At 43.3% G+C, this 17,320-nt stretch overlaps 1 long non-coding RNA gene across 1 annotated transcript in view; it reads left to right on the top strand.

Moving 5' to 3' along the window:
* Positions 1 to 7,289, top strand: part of LOC144766664 (uncharacterized) — a 183,837-nt gene extending 176,548 nt beyond the window's left edge. Inside the window, exon 3 of the long non-coding RNA XR_013597870.1 lies at positions 7,247 to 7,289. This is a non-coding gene — a long non-coding RNA (uncharacterized LOC144766664). The remainder of the gene's footprint in view (positions 1 to 7,246) is intronic.
* The last annotated feature ends 10,031 nt before the right edge of the window (positions 7,290 to 17,320 follow it).

Below are 17,320 nucleotides of genomic sequence, written 5' to 3'. Positions count from 1 at the left end.
AATGAACTGTTTTTATATGCTGGATTACTGGGCCCATCATGCCTTTATTCTGTCACCAACAGCATGCCACCCACTCAGGGATATGAACCAATCATTGAGCATGTAGAATTTGAATAAATAAGAACCTTCGCACTCATGTGTAACCTGCCTCTGAAGATGGACCACAAGTCTTGAAACGCGTCAGGCTAATTACTTACACCTTGAAGGGGATGTGAGTTGTCTTTGAAGGCCGGATGGCAGGCTGGAGGCTGAGTGCGTCCTGTAAAAGCTTCAGGGCTATTGTTTTCAACGGAACCCCTAATTAGTGAATGTGTGCCCCAAGGAGGTGGCGGTCCCCGGTCTGCATGGGGGGGCTGAGCCTCTCAAAAATTATTATGGCATTTAGCCCCGGGGAGGTGGTAGTCCCCCGGGGGATGGGGTCCATATTCTTTAAATTAGCTCCGTGGAGGTGGTGCTCCCTGGGGTAGACCCCCTCCCATAATATTAGAATTAGCCCTGGGGAGGTGGCAGTCCTCGGGTCAGTGGGGGGTCCGCGAGGCCCCAATATTCTTTAAATTAGCCCCTGGGATTCTATGTTATGGACTCCCATCCCAGGATGCCTTGCAATGAATACTCACCTGAGTTTGATTGCAAAATAAATAAATTAAAGGGAGAATGCTGGAGAGTCTCTATGCGTTAGTGATTCACTGTGCAGTAAGACTATGAAGAAGGGCGTTGGCCCGAAACGCGTCAGGTAATTGCTGGTGCTGGAGGGACCTGTGAGCTTCCCTGACCCTAAGGACGCCGACCAGAGAGTGTGCCTTGCCTTTTGGGTAACTTGTGAGTCTTCATACATACGGCCGGCCCGGCCGTGAGGTGCACCGCCGCGGATTCCAGCAGCTCCGTAGCTGTTCATTGAAGAGCGAGGCAGAACTGAACATGCGAGTGGTAAAATGAGGGAAGATGTCTTTGGTACACCCAGGAGAAAAGAACTTTGATATTTTAACATTGAGTTGCCAGCAGCCCACTTGAGTTCTATGTTATGGACTCCCAGTCCCAGGATGCCTTGCATTGAATACTCACCTGAGTTTGATTGCAAGTTGAATAAATTAAAGGGAGAACGCTAGGGAGTCTCTGTGTGTTGGTGATTCACTGTGCAGTAAGCCTATGAAGAAGGTCATTGGCCCGAAACGCGTCAGGTAATTGCTGGTGCTGGGGGTACCTGTGAGCTTCCCTGACCCTAAGAACGCCGACCAGAGAGTGTGCCTTGCCTTTTGGGTAACTTGTGAGTCTTCATACATACGGCCGTGAGGTGCACCGCCGCGGATTCCTAACTTTCCATGACAACCCCCAAACTTTCCATGACAACCAGAACCTACCTGACACTTTTTTGGGAACATTTCATGAAGGTTGGTCAAACGACGCCAAAGTTATAGCCAAGTCAAAAAATGCTTTTCCTATGAAAACTAGGTCCTAAACCCTCCTGTTGTCTCTAATAAGTCCAACACAGAGGGATTGCTAAGTGGTCTTCGGAGGCCACACTCCCTTTCTCCACCACTCTGCAAACTTGGCAGGTAATGCACTATTGGTTGGGGAATGCAATACACTTTACTCCTGAGGGACAGGAAGCCCTCCTGGTACATCCTATAAGTCCTACACCGTGGGATTCCTGAGAGCTGATCGGAGGCCCAGCCCCCTTTCTCCATTACTCTGCAAACATCACTACTAGTTAAAAACCCATGGAAATTCACTGAAAAAACACAAAGGTTACAGGGACATTATAGATAGGAATTAGCATTTAAAAAACCTTAAATTCACTGAAAAAAACAAAGGTTACAGGGATGTTATAGTTAGGGTCAGATTTCACTTTTTCAAAACCAGAGAAATTCAGCAGTTATAGCTACCTGCCCTAACTATAACTTACGCCCCCGCAATGCACTGCTTATGGCCCCACATATTACACAATTCATAACATGGTCACTGGGTGGTAGGAAATTTGTATCAGCTCGGTGATCCCACAACTTTCCCACACAGAAACGTGAGAAAATTTGATTTTTTTCAGCCCAAATCGAGGTTTGCAGGGGATTCTGGGTAGGAAAACATTGGGGGATCCACGCAATCCATTACCTCCCTGGACTCCCCTGGATGTCTAGTTTTCAGAAATGTCTGGGTCTGGTAGGTTTCCCTAGATGACCGCTGAGCCTGGGGCCAAAAACCCAGATGACCCCCCTTGCAAAACAAGGTTGTTTTGTGATTGGTAAATTTGACGTCTCCACAATACGTTTGGGCCCTTCCCTGCCACGAGCACTTGGCCCACCCACACAAGTGAGGTCACTTTTTTATCGGTAGACTTTGGGGAATGCAGGATGGGTGGAAGTTTGTGGATCCACGCTGATTCCAGAACTTTCCATCACAGAAATGTGAGGAAAAGGTGTTTCGTTTTTACAAAGTTTGAGGTTTGCAAGGGGTTCTGGGTAATAGAACCTGGTGTGAGCCATACAAGTCACCCCATCCTGGATTCCCCTGGGTGTCTAGTTTTAAAAAATGTATGGGTTTACTAGGTTTCCTGTTGTAAACTGTATACTTAACTTATCGGTGTTTTGCATTACTTCCATGTTCTTCCCTCCCCGCTATTCTAGAATGCTATTATGCCTGTAGACTCCTAAACTGCTGCGCTCCTAATAAACTCACCTATCTACATTAAATGGTGTGTAAGTCTACTTACAACAATTTGGCGACGATTTGTGCCTGCTGATACCATCGTACCCAGCTATCCGACACCCGAAGACGTGGTGGAGAAATTCTCTGTCGGAAGCGGAGCGCAGAAGGACCCAGCAACGACGAACCCAGTGATTCTGAAAATCTCCTACCGTGAGATTTCGAACATCGGACACCTCATCGCCTCATCGGTGTACTCCAGAGCTGTTTTTGGACATTTGACCGGTTCCTCTCCTCTGTAACCGTGAGTAAAGCTGTATCCTAGCAACAAGCTTCAAAACCCCTCCCGTGTACTCGAGCCCAGAGCCCAGAACACAGATGTCTGACGTACTCAGCGCATCTACATGACTTCCGGCCATAATGATGTCAGCACGCTAGGAAGTCAGACGTGCGCTTCAAGCCTCGTTTTCACTTGGGCAGCCATTTTGAAGGTCCAAATTGAACGCGCTGAATTTACCGATCTCCTCATTTCCAGACAGGAGCCTAACACGTCGGTTTTTCACTCGATTGTGAAACGAAGGTAATTATTCTAACTATATTGTCAAAAAAAAAACACACTTTATATCATAATGGCAACAGCTCAGAATATAAATATTACATCTCCTCCACCTTTCCTAAATGAACCAGGGAATCCCCCTGTACCATGGGAGGATTGGTTCATTATTTTTGATAACTACTTAGAGGCTATAGATGGGCAGGAATTCTCATCAAAAAGGAAGAAAGCAATATTATTGAGTACACTTGGGAAGGAGGGTCAAAGGATTTTCAGATTTTTACCAATCGCCTTACAAGCAAATGGTGAAGCAATTCCTGATATGTATAAAGAAGCAATCTCCAGATTAGAAGTTAAGTTTGCCAAGGAGGAAAACCTTGTGATGCACCGGTACAAATTTTATACCCAAAAACAGAGGTCAGAGGAGGGCATAGATGACTTTGTCACACGTCTCAGAGAGTTATCAATAAAGTGCAAGTTTGGAAATATGGCGGAGGAACTCATTCGTGACCAGCTGATAGTACAGTGTAGTAGTCGGAAAATACAAGAGAGACTTTGGGCGGCCAAAAATCCAACCCTCAAAGTTGCCATCGAATTAGCACAAGTTATCGAAGAATCGGAGAAATGCATCAGGGTCATTGAGAACTCAAAAAAGAAACAAATGGATCAAGAAGTGTCTATAGTTTCAGACAAGGAAGGGGATTATGATTCCCAATCTGGTGTAGAAGACTCTGTTGCTGTCATCAGGAATAAATGGAAAACTCTTCCTAAGAAAACCACTCCTCAAAACAAGTTTTGCAGTAGATGTGGCAGTTATTCGCATTCCTCAGAGGCCAGATTTTGCTTTGCCACAAACAAAGAGTGTTTAAAGTGCGGCAAAATAGGACATTTCTCTAAGATGTGTAAAACTAAGAGCAAACAGAAAGTTGCTGTCGTAGAAGATTCCTCAAGTGAATATGGAGGAGACAAATTATTAGTAATTAGAGACTCGGATGTTGTGATTGTCAATGACCAGAGGATGAACAGACCCAAGGCCATCTTTACAATTGACAAACGCGAAGTATCGCTTATGGTAGACACTGGATCCCGCCATACTATTATTCCCCAATCAACATTTAAAGAACTTTGGTCCAACAAGACTCTACTTGAAAGTGACATTTCTCCCAAAGGATTCCAGGGAGAAACCATAGACATTATTGGCTACTTTGAATCTAGCATTGTGTTCAAGAAAAGGTCCATAATGGGGAAGGTGTATGTGTCGTTGGATGGACCACCTATTTTAGGATGGATTCACCAATACGATCTATACATAATCATTAATCCAAGAGCTCCTGACCAAGTCATGGTTTTGGAGGATGACTCGATAGACATGATTTTGAGTGAGTTTGCGTCTGTTTTCAGGAGTGAATTAGGCGAATTGAAAGGCTATTCACATTTGATTAAAATGAAAGATGGGTGCATACCTATACAACACAAACTCAGGAGGGTTCCTCTCGCTATTAGGGATGAGGTGAGAGCGATATTGGAAGAAATGTTACAGAGTGGGGTCATCGAACCTGTAGAAGCGTCACCGTGGGTTTCGCCAGTAGTGATTTCAAAAAAATCGGATGGCAAGCTACGCTTCTGCATTGACCTTAGGTCTGTAAATAAATGCGTAGTTGCAGACATTTTTCCACTCCCAAACATCAATGAATTAGTGTCTACGCTACAGGGCGCCAAATACTTTTCGAAACTTGATCTCAAAAGCGCTTACCACCAGGTTAAATTACATGACAAGTGCAAATTCATCACTTCATTCATCACCACAGAGGGTGTCTTTCAGTTCACTCGTTTACCATTTGGTTTAATTTCGGCGGCAAGTGTATTCCAGCGTTTAGTACATGAATTATTTAAAGATCTAGTAAAAGTAATATATTTTCAAGATGACATCCTAGTATTTGGCAGTTCTGTAGAGGAGCACAACAAATTAATTAGACAAGTACTGCATAGAATAGGTGATGCCGGACTTACATTACGTAAGGAGAAGTGTGTATTTCTTGTTCAACAGATTGAATACCTAGGGCATGAGATCTCTGCAGATGGAATTAGACCTAAGAAAGATTTATTACAAGCGATAAGGTCAGCCCCTCGCCCTAAAGATAAAGACCAATTGAGATCCTTTGTAGGTCTTATAGAATACTATTCTAAATTTGTTAGCAATTTCTCAGAAAAGACTATTGAGTTGAGGAGTTTGCTCAAGAAGGGTTGCAAATTTGTTTGGGGCGTAAACCAGGATTATGCCTTTGAAATGATCAAGGAACAAATTTGTAAGGCAGGTGTTTTAGCTCCCTTTGACACAAAACTTCCAACGATTCTCGTGGTTGATGCTAGTGCATTTGGATTGGGTGCTGTACTAGTTCAGAAACATGGTTCTTTAGAGAGGTCTGTTGCCTTCGCCTCTAAGACATTATCAGAAGCTGAGAAAAATTACAGTGTAATAGAGAAAGAAGCTTTGGCTGTAGTGTGGGGTGCGCACTATTTCCGGACATATCTATGGGGCATTAGTTTTACTATCAAAACTGATCATAAACCTTTACTCAGGATTCTTGCTCCAGGTGGAGCTGTTAGAGGTTCTCCTAGATTAGCCAGGTTAGCTTCAAAATTGCAAGATTTCCATTTTCATGTAGAACACATTCAAGGTTGGAGAAATCTCCAAGCAGATTGTTTTTCAAGATTACCTTTAGCAGCAACGAATACTGACCTTCAAGTTGATCTATTAGATGAGAGCGTTGCATGGGTACAGGATGTCACCTCTTTTGGAATAGGTTCATTCTCACATCAAGATTGGGTTGATGCCATGGAGAGTGATGAAGTACTTAAAGAGGTGGTCAAATTACTTAAGGATGGTTCTAGGAGAGAGAGTTCTGTGCGAATCTCTGTTCGTCCTTACATTAAGATATTGGACGAACTATCTACATGTGGAGAAAACATAATTTTACGGAACGACAAGTTCGTTCCGCCATGTAACATCAGACACAAACTTTTTGACATTGCACATGAAGGGCACCTTGGGCAGACATTAACTCAACAGAGACTCAAAAACAATTTCTGGTGGCCTGGAATGGATGCACAAATTACAATGTGGGTTGAACAGTGTGAGTTGTGCAAGGAAGGAGAAAAACGTTTGAAAGTAGCTGTAGGCTCTAGCATGGGCGAGATAGAGTGTCCTGAAGTACCGTGGCATACCATATGTATGGACTTCATTGGACCCATGTCTGAGCTTCCCCTACCTCAACGTTTTGCCATTGTGTGTGTTGATGCATTTTCCAAATGGGTTGTTGTTAACTTTGTCAACGACATCACTACCGAGACCACCATTATGTTCCTTAAATCCTTATTTCATTCTGAGGGCTTTCCAAACGTGATTGTCACAGACAATGGGACTCAATTGGTCTCACAGAAAATGCAGAATTTTCTTTCTAATTCAGGTGTGTCCCATCACCGTACCTCACTCTACAATCCTCAAGGAAACGGTTTGTGTGAGAGGGTAAATAGACTAGTGAAAGGAACAATACAATTAGCTGTCTCTGGAGGGTGCAATGTGTCTGATATTGTTCAACAGATGGTTTATGCTCATCGTACGACAGTGCATGGAAATTCCATGAAGTCTCCTTTTGAGATTTTACGGGGAAGACCACCGAGTACTAAGCTAGTTCCTTCTTGGTTCAAGCAACTCTTGTTGAACCAAGGATCTATTGTTCCTAAGTCTTCTCCAACTGAGAGCCGTACTATTGCAAAAGGGGATATGGTTAAAGGTAAACCTGGGAGATGTACAAAAGGTTTGTCCAAATTTCGAGGGCCATTTATTGTAAAAAGAGTTTTTTCTAACTATGTACTCTTGGATAATGGGGAGAAATGGAATCTGAGACGTGTTGCTGTATACCAGAAATGTAAACGAAATACATCTGTTTCTGTTGTTCCTGCTTCTTCTTTCTCCACTAAGGAAGGGGATGGTAGTGGTTATATGCTTTTATCCCATGAATCCCAAGAATCTGCTCCCTCCTCCTCTTCGGACAGGTTCTGCTCTGGAGGTGGTGATGCATCGGATTCTAGATCTTCTGTCACTTCATCAACAATTATTGAATCCTCTTCTTCTCTACCTCCTCCTCTTACTACTTCCAGATTTCCAAGGTACCGCAAACCTCCCAATTATTTAAATGATTATCTTTGTAATTAATATGTTTCCTTTTTTTATTGTTTGATTTATAAGGAAAGGAGATGTGTTGTAAACTGTATACTTAACTTATCGGTGTTTTGCATTACTTCCATGTTCTTCCCTCCCCGCTATTCTAGAATGCTATTATGCCTGTAGACTCTATATTCTTTCAGGGCAGTTGATGGATCGCTCAGCAGGCGTTGGGTCCTAAACTGCTGCGCTCCTAATAAACTCACCTATCTACATTAAATGGTGTGTAAGTCTACTTACAACATTTCCCTAGATGCTGGCGTAGCTTGGATTCAAAATCCACAGCTAGGCACATTGCAACAAAAGGGTCAGTTTTCAGTGGAAAAATGTGATGTGTCCATGTTCCGTTTCCTGCCGCGGGCACTAGGCCTACCCACACAAGCGAGGTACCATTTTTATTGGGGTACTTTGGAGAATGCAGGGTGGGTAGAAGTTTGTGGATCCACTCTGATCCCAAAACTTTCCATCACAGAAATATGAGGAATCTTTTTTTGGGGACAAAGTTTGAGGATTGCAAGGGATTCTGAGTTACAGATCCTGGTGAGAGTCACACCGTGATACCTATTTTTCACTCTTTATATTTTACCAAATGAATTGCTATATAACCGGTAGACATTGGAAACCCATTAACCCATAATTGGCAAGTCCTATATATCACCACAACCAGAAGGGTCCAGCAAACGTAACGGTATATTGCTACAAAGAATTTGCTATCGTTAGAAGAAGTTACATGTGAAAACGTTGGCACAAACAACAGTTTTTTTAAAACTCATTTTCAATATTTGTTTTATTTCAACTGTTAGTTTCTATAGGTAAACCTTGAAGGATCTACACAAATGACCCCTTGCTAAATTCAGAATTGAAAGCACAAACAAATAGGCCATGTCCCTGTAAAATGCCAAAACTGTGTAGAAACATGTGGTTTTCTGATAAATGTTTGGCTTACCATGAAAGCTGGGAAGATGGTGATTTTAGCACCACAAACCCTTTGTTGATACCATTTGCAGGGAAAAAACAGACACTTTCGCAGCACTTTTTCCCCAGTTTTCCCCCAAAAAAACAAAATGTTCCTGTACTTTGGCTAATTTCTGGGTCCCCTCCAGGGGAATCCACAAACCATGGGTACCTTTAAAATCCTTAGGATGTTGGAAGACAAGGACGCACATTTGTCGTGGATACCTTATGTGGACAAAAAGTTACAGGGGCCTAAGCGCAAACGACCCCAAAAACCCTTAAAAAGGCTTAGTACAGAGGGGAAAAGGTTTCGCAGTGAAGGGGTTAAACCCTAAAATGCTACTTACCACTGTCCACCATTAAACCTTAAAACGACCCATACCACCACGATCCCTAAACACTAAAATTACCCTCACAACCCTATACCACTACCCATACAAAATCCCTAAAATTACCTTTACCACCCTTTACCACTCCCCAGCCATAAAGCCTAAATTATTCTTACCCCCTTTACCTCTACCCACCCCTAAACCCTAAAATTATCCTTACCACCCTTTACCACTATCCACCCCTAAACCCTAAAATTACCGTTATCACCCTTTACCACTACCCATCTTAATAGCCTAAATGTACCCTTGCCGTTATTCGCATTAAAAAAGAAAGATTAAAGTGACTTTATAGTTAGATATGGTAATAATATCTTACTTGGCATTAACAAACCTCAGACATTAATTGAAAAAGTGACTTTATAATAAGGTGGAAATGTCAGTTAAAATGTTACAATTAAACTTTTTTTAAAGCATTGAAATTCATCAGTTATAGTAACTACAACTTGTGCTCCGCCATGCACAGTGTTGTCGTCAATGATGTCAGTTTAGTTGTCATCAGTAATGTTATCAATGATGTCACAGAACGTATAATGAACGTTGTAATATGTGAGGTCATAAACAGTGCATGACGAAGGAGCGCGAGTTATAGTAACTTAAAATAACTGTTGAATTTCAGTGTTCTTGTTGGTTTAAAACTTTAAGTTTATGTCACTTTAACCTTTGATGTTTTTCAGTGAGTTCCTGAATGAACTTCTGGTGCAATTGGGTTCAGCTATTCACGTGGTGTCGCTGTTCAATTTTCCGATAAAAAATGGCTTTGGGAAATAGTGTTTTGGATCCCCCCACTATTATTCTCAACCCGCTTGATGGATTGCCTCAAAACTTTCCAGGAAGGTGGATGAACTTTTTTGGGGAAAGTTTTGTGAAGGTTTGTTTAACGGCATCAAAGTTATTAGCAAACTAATAGACGCTCCTCCTATGGTAACTAGATTCTAACTGTAACCGCACAATGATGACCTGCACTGTGTAATAAATATAAATATGTATACATAAATATGTGTGTGTGTGTATATATGTAACAATCAACATCCCGTTCCTCCAAAAAATAGGACTCGACACGCTCGGGTTTTCTTCAGCGATTTATTCCTGCAGTTGGTAACGCGTTTCGACCGTCAAAGCGGTCTTGTTCACAACAATGAGATATCGCCATTTTGTGCTTTAAATACATCCCTACCCATTAAAGTGACAGTGCAATTCAGTTCATGAGCAACTGAGAACATTAGAGTTTTATGTTGAAACATTCTCAGCTGTTAAAGTGACAGTGCATTGAACTTATTCAGCAACCCTAAACAATAAAGTTGTTTTGTCATATGAACAATAAAGTGTTGTATTCACTGTTATTTTTGATTATTTGTTTTTAATGCTTATTCCAGTTTCAGAAACTGATTTCCTTTCCTCCTTAAACATTCTTCATTTTTATCGTTTAGTATTTTTTGGTGTTCCAGTTCAAAACAAGATAAGTAAATTAAGAAAAAATATAATAAATAAATTGTCGCCTATGGTATTGAACTCATTGTACTGTCCCATTCAAGCACAGGACGCTGCAAGCCTGCAGCCTGTATTCCCCGTGCATCTATTAGTGACTAACCTCTCATCTCTACTGCAGTGTATATTTCGGACATGCACAATCGTTGTTTTAGCACTGTAATAGCAATGAATATTCACAGTGCTATTTGTACTGCCTTAATCCATTGTATTGCACCTCCCACATCGAATATTTGCAGCTCACTCTTCACTAGAATAGTGACTATTCCGAGAATGGTTCATCAGTCAATATATATATATATATATATATATATATATATATATATCATCAAACAAAGTCTGCCCTTTTGAATAAAGCCTCACAGCCACAGGTTATATTTCAGCCATTTAATCAGGATGTGAACAGCAGCCTCCAAGTAAAACGATGTCCTCCAAATTCAAACGCCCGACGCGTTTCGTGCTTCCTGAGCACTTGGTCACGGGCTGGGATTTGTAAGCAGTTCAAGAGTCAATTGGCACCACCTGTGTTCAAGTACCATGCCCCAGTGGGGTGAAGACGTTTGTCTTCACCCCACTGAGGTTATATTTTTGTTGGATTATTTTGCACTTCAGGAGCCACTCACTGGAGTAACACGTATTTGGCACTACAGAGACCGGCAAGCAGCGCCTGCTGTCACGCCCACTGGGGCATGGTACTTGAACACAGGTGGTGCCAATTGACTCTTGAACTGCTTACAAATCCCAGCCCGTGACCAAGTGCTCAGGAAGCACGAAACGCGTCGGGCGTTTGAATTTGGAGGACATCGTTTTACTTGGAGGCTGCTGTTCACATCCTGATTAAATGGCTGAAATATAACCTGTGGCTGTGAGGCTTTATTCACAAGGGCAGACTTTGTTTGATGATTAAAGGCGGCCAGGCTCGGTCGCGAATGAAGCCCCGCCGCGCTGCGGATCTCCGCTGGTGTTTGATGACGCCAGCACTTTGGAGGGCCATCGGAGCCTGGATGCCGACGCTACTCTGCAGCCTTTCAATTTTAAGACGTTTGTCTTCACCCCACTGAGGTTATATTTTTGTTGGATTATTTTGCACTTCACGAGCCACTCACTGGAGTAACACGTATTTGGCACTACAGAGACCAGCAAGCAGCGCCTGCTGTCACGCCCACTGGGGCATGGTACTTGAACACAGGTGGTGCCAATTGACTCTTGAACTGCTTACAAATCCCAGCCCGTGACCAAGTGCTCAGGAAGCACGAAACGCGTCGGGCGTTTGAATTTGGAGGACATCGTTTTACTTGGAGGCTGCTGTTCACATCCTGATTAAATGGCTGAAATATAACCTGTGGCTGTGAGGCTTTATTCAAAAGGGCAGACTTTGTTTGATGATTAAAGGCGGCCAGGCTCGGTCGCGAATGAAGCCCCGCCGCGCTGCGGATCTCCGCTGGTGTTTGATGACGCCAGCACTTTGGAGGGCCATCGGAGCCTGGATGCCGACGCTACTCTGCAGCCTTTCAATTTTAAGACGTTTGTCTTCACCCCACTGAGGTTATATTTTTGTTGGATTATTTTGCACTTCACAAGCCACTCACTGGAGTAACACGTATTTGGCACTACAGAGACCAGCAAGCAGCGCCTGCTGTCACGCCCACTGGGGCATGGTACTTGAACACAGGTGGTGCCAATTGACTCTTGAACTGCTTACAAATCCCAGCCCGTGACCAAGTGCTCAGGAAGCACGAAACGCGTCGGGCGTTTGAATTTGGAGGACATCGTTTTACTTGGAGGCTGCTGTTCACATCCTGATTAAATGGCTGAAATATAACCTGTGGCTGTGAGGCTTTATTCAAAAGGGCAGACTTTGTTTGATGATTAAAGGCGGACAGGCTCGGTCGCGAATGAAGCCCCGCCGCGCTGCGGATCTCCGCTGGTGTTTGATGACGCCAGCACTTTGGAGGGCCATCGGAGCCTGGATGCCGACGCTACTCTGCAGCCTTTCAATTTTAAGACGTTTGTCTTCACCCCACTGAGGTTATATTTTTGTTGGATTATTTTGCACTTCACGAGCCACTCACTGGAGTAACACGTATTTGGCACTACAGAGACCAGCAAGCAGCGCCTGCTGTCACGCCCACTGGGGCATGGTACTTGAACACAGGTGGTGCCAATTGACTCTTGAACTGCTTACAAATCCCAGCCCGTGACCAAGTGCTCAGGAAGCACGAAACGTGTCGGGCGTTTGAATTTGGAGGACATCGTTTTACTTGGAGGCTGCTGTTCACATCCTGATTAAATGGCTGAAATATAACCTGTGGCTGTGAGGCTTTATTCAAAAGGGCAGACTTTGTTTGATGATATATATATATATATATATATATATATATATATATATATATATATATATATATATATATATATATATATATATATATATATATATACAAGTAAATCGCCACCGCAAACCAGGTGCCAACCTGAGAAACCAATGACGAAAAGCAGACCCACATTTCGTGCTTCAATCAGGGGGTTTTATTTCTTCAGTCAGCCCGCCGCCATAACGCGTTTCGCTTCCAACGAAGCTTGATCACATGGCAAGTTGCGATAGGCGGGGACCAGTATTTAAAGTGCTAGTGCAATAGTGAGTCAGAGGTAGTACTCGATAACATAGAAGAAATACTTTGCAGTGGCTGTGTAAACTTATCAAATTGAAACAATTCTACAACTTAATACTTTTTTTTAATAAAAAATGAATAAATATGTTAAAATCATACATCATTTAAAGTATTACTATCAAAATTTCTTTTCTTTAAAAATCACATCACTGATTCTAAGAAAACATCTTATCCTCCTCTGCAGCATTAAATGCCTTGCCAGTGCAAAAATACAGCAATTGCTGCAGACCGTTTGAATAAAATTATTTGAATTTAATCTTATGGCCACTGATAGTTAAAATCTGCATTACTTCTAGCTAAATAGGTTATACTGCCCATGTGGGCCCTAAATCAACAAGATTCTACTCTGACCACAAGTCACATAACCAAATCCTACTGGTCACTAGGAGTCATAATTAGTGCAAATGTTTGGAAATGTGCTAGTGCTTGTGCAAAACAAGATAAAGTACCAAGATGAGTCTTGGTTAGACCCCCCACCTATTAAAAATTGCTTACTTAAGATGTGAGACTCATCATTATTGTCTGATTTAAAAAGCTCCGCAAATCATTTGATTACAGTACACGAAATTCCTGAATTCATAAAGACATAAACAGAATGGAAACGCTAACTACACATCGTAATCCTGCAATACAAAAAATGTGATTGCTTAAGTCAATGTAATTCTCCCCCCTACACAGACCTTGTTATCATAAACAAGTGTGCAAATCCTCAGTGGCATTAAGTCCATTCGGTGTTTACTATCTAATTCCAGAATGTATCTCGTTTCGAGAAGTCGAAGCCTCGCTTCTCTATCCCCTCCTCTTTTCAGAGGCCAGACCGAGTCAATAACATAATACTGGACATTAGAGGGATTGGAACCATGCACCTCCTCTAATTGTCTGGCCACTGGGTAGGCTTGATCTTTACTGATTATAGCCCTTATGTGCTGGAGTATTCGTTTGTGGGCCGGCAATCTAGTGCTCCCCACGTACCTGAGCCCACATGAACACTCCAGCACATAAACTGCAAAATCTGTTTTGCACGTTAATCTTTTAATGATTTCAAGCGGTTGTTGTTTAAATGGGCTGGTGTAAGTGCTCTTATTACATCCGTACTGGCAAGCCTTACATTGTGCACATTCTTTTAACCCTTTGCTGAAGGCCAACCAAGTATTGGACATCTGTGGTTCTAGGGAATCTTTAACCAATGATTTAGCCATAGACGTACACCTTCTGAAAGTGAGCATTGGTTTTTCTGTCACCCTCTGACCAATGACTGGATCCCCTTTAACAAGGTTCCAGTTTCGATACATAATTTTTCTTATGTCAGAGTTTTGCCTGCTGTACGTCAAAATCATGCTGACTGAATAATTTCATTTTGGGAGGCAATGGGCGCATTCCGAGGCTTATGAAATAGTGCCTCACTCCGAGACATCTGTTGGGTCCTTCTTATGGCTGACTCAACAGTTTTTTGGGAGTATCCCCTCTCCAAAAATCTTTGTTTGCTAGCCTCCTGTGCAGCCGCACATTCAGTCTCAACACTACAAATACGTCTGATCTGCAGCATCTCCCCATAGGGGATGCTGCTGATCAGATGGCGCGGATGGTGACTCGCTGCGTGTAGGATAGTGTTGCCAGCTGTTGGCTTCCTGTTAAGTTTTGTGGCTAGAGTGTTATTGTCCACATACACTTGCATGTCCAGAAAGCTAATAGAAATGGCATGAAGATGAGACGTAAATCTAAGGTTCAGAACATTGGTATTCAACTCATTGACAAACACCCTAGCTGCCCTCTCTGTTTGCCGCCATACAAAAAACAAATCATCAATGTAGCGGAGATACAGGACAATATTTTGCTCCATGATATCCCGGAGTTGCCCCAACAGGACCTGTTCCTCCCACAGTCCCATGTGCAGACATGCATAACTGGGGGATAAACAGGCCCCCATCGCGCCACCCCTGGTTTGCTGATAAATTTGGTTGTTAAAAACAAAATAATTTTGCTCCAAACACATTTTTATCATGGATATCAGCATTCTATTGTGAATTGTACAATTAACTGGGCGAACTCAGTCCTTTAACCCAATCTTGTAGAAAGAAATCTATATACTTTGATATGTTTTCAAGGGAGCTGTTTATTGCTGATATAATGGGTCGCCCTGGGGGATTTGCGCAGTCTATGTGTATCTTGGGGATCAAATAAAAAGTAGGGATTACCGGGTGTTCTTTCTTTAAAAACCTAAATTCATCATCCGTGATTAGTCCACCAATTCTCCAAGCTTGGAGTTTTGCTGCTTGATCCACCCATGCAGCTTTTACCACCGGCAAATTGCTCTTTTTATAACAAAAAGTGTCCCCCAACTGCGTTTCAGCTTCCACTAGATATAGATTACGAGGCAACAAAACCACATTGCCGCCTATGATTGTATTGTCCAAGTTCAACTTCTTGATCAATTGGGCATAGCACCGATTTTGATTGCTTATGGCATGCCTTTTGTTAGTGGCGGTATACAGTTTCTTAAGATCCTGAATCACCATATCGTGATATATGTCGATGTTATCATGCACCATAGTGGGTAGAAATGTGGACTTGGGTTTGAATGGGTTTACACATTTGATAGCTGCTTCCGGCCCTGTACTGGCCACAAGCTGTTCACCTCCATCCGTTTCATTCTGGAGTGCCCAAATCTCTTCAAATGCTTCCCGATCTCCCACTGTTAGTAAAGAAGGGCTTTTCATGGCCGCAGTTGGTTTCTTTCTTTTTGGTGCCAGACTGTGAAATATATATATACTAGCAGCCCGTCCCGACGTTGTCCGGGTATGAAATAGAATGTGCGTAATGTGTGTATTTGGCAAGGGCAATTTATTTTAAAATCTCGCGGTAGACAACATTTTTTGTTTCATTAGAATAGGGACGGAGAAGGCCCAGCTGCAGCCCTGGTTGATGTTAGCAGGCGCGTGTAATTGGTGTAGTGATCCGCCGCCTGAGCCCGGCTACAGCCCTGGTTGATGTTAGCAGCCGCGTGTAATGTCGTTGAATGAGAGAGTTATCAGCCGCGGGTAAATCCGTTTAATGAGAGAGTTGAGTGACAGCGAGTAGGAGAGGCTGCAGTAATTGTCCCCGCAGACACGCTCATTTGCGTGTTCCCCCGCTTGAGGCCCAGATGCAGGCCTGTTTGATGTTAGCAGGCGCGTGTTCCCCCGCTTGAGGCCCAGCTGCAGCCCTGGTTGATGTTATCAGGCGCGTGTAATTAGTGTACTGATCCGCCGCCTGAGCCCGGCTAGAGCCCTGGTTGATGGTAGCAGGTGCGTGTAATTTTGTTGAATGAGAGAGTTCAGTAACAGCGCACAGGAGAGGCTGCAGTAACGTTACTTACCAGGTCTCCAGGTGAACGCGTTGGTCACGCCCCCAGCACACGGCCACAGCAGACGATCTTCTGATTAATGTACGACCCACATGGCATGAAGGGCGGAACGTAGCACACGCCCCCAGCGTTTCTCACGCCCCCAGCGTGCCCCTTGATGCGGATCAATTGCGTTCACATGGCATGAAGGCCGGACACATGCCCCCAGCGTGCCCCTTGATGCTGCGCAGCAACATAATTGGCGCTTGTATGTACGACTCATATGGCATGAAGGGCGGACACACCCCCCCAGCGTTTGTCACGCCCCCAGCGTTTGTCACTCCCCCAGCACACGCCCACAGCCCACGATGTGATGGAGGTACCACATGCCCCCAGCGTTAGTCACGCCCCCAGCCCACGCCCACAGCACAAAGCAGACACGCCCACAAGGATCTACTTTGCTGGCACGGTTCTTTTACCTTTTAAATGTATGGAGGAGTTGGCCTAACGGCTAAGGCGCTCGACCTCGGACCTGGGGATCTGGGTTTGAGTCTTGGTAACGACGCCAAACATCCTGTGATTCTGGGTAAATCACTTAATCTCCCCGTGCCTAACAAAAATGAATGTGTGTCCTCATGTAACGTAACTGGTGCTATGTAAAGCGCTCTGATACCTGATTCAGTTCGGGTCAAGTTCGCGCTATATAAATCTCTGCAAAAAAATAAAAATAAAATAAATATGGTGGCCGTCTGCATAGCCTATGTCCTTCTGCTGCAACTGCCCTTTCCAACGCTGTATTGGGTGTTGTGATTGATGCTGTGGTTACTGAGATTACCCGACTCAAATGTTTGGGCTCTCTCTTTATAATATTAGTATGGATATATTCCGAGAATGGTTCATCAGTCAAGGATTCTCAGCCTCATTGAGTGCAGTGCCTGTCTTACAGTGAACCACTCAAGAATGAATTTATCCACAAAAGAAGGTGACACACCAATGTGGTGAATTATTTTTAATTTCTCACTGGGAACCGTATGCCCTCCAGTGGGCAGTACTCTGTGCATGAATTTGTCACTTTACATTGAAATT

Source organism: Lissotriton helveticus, chromosome 7 (genome assembly GCF_964261635.1).
Source record: "Lissotriton helveticus chromosome 7, aLisHel1.1, whole genome shotgun sequence".
Lineage (NCBI taxonomy): Eukaryota > Metazoa > Chordata > Amphibia > Caudata > Salamandridae > Lissotriton > Lissotriton helveticus.
This window is presented reverse-complemented; position numbering and strand designations above follow the sequence as displayed.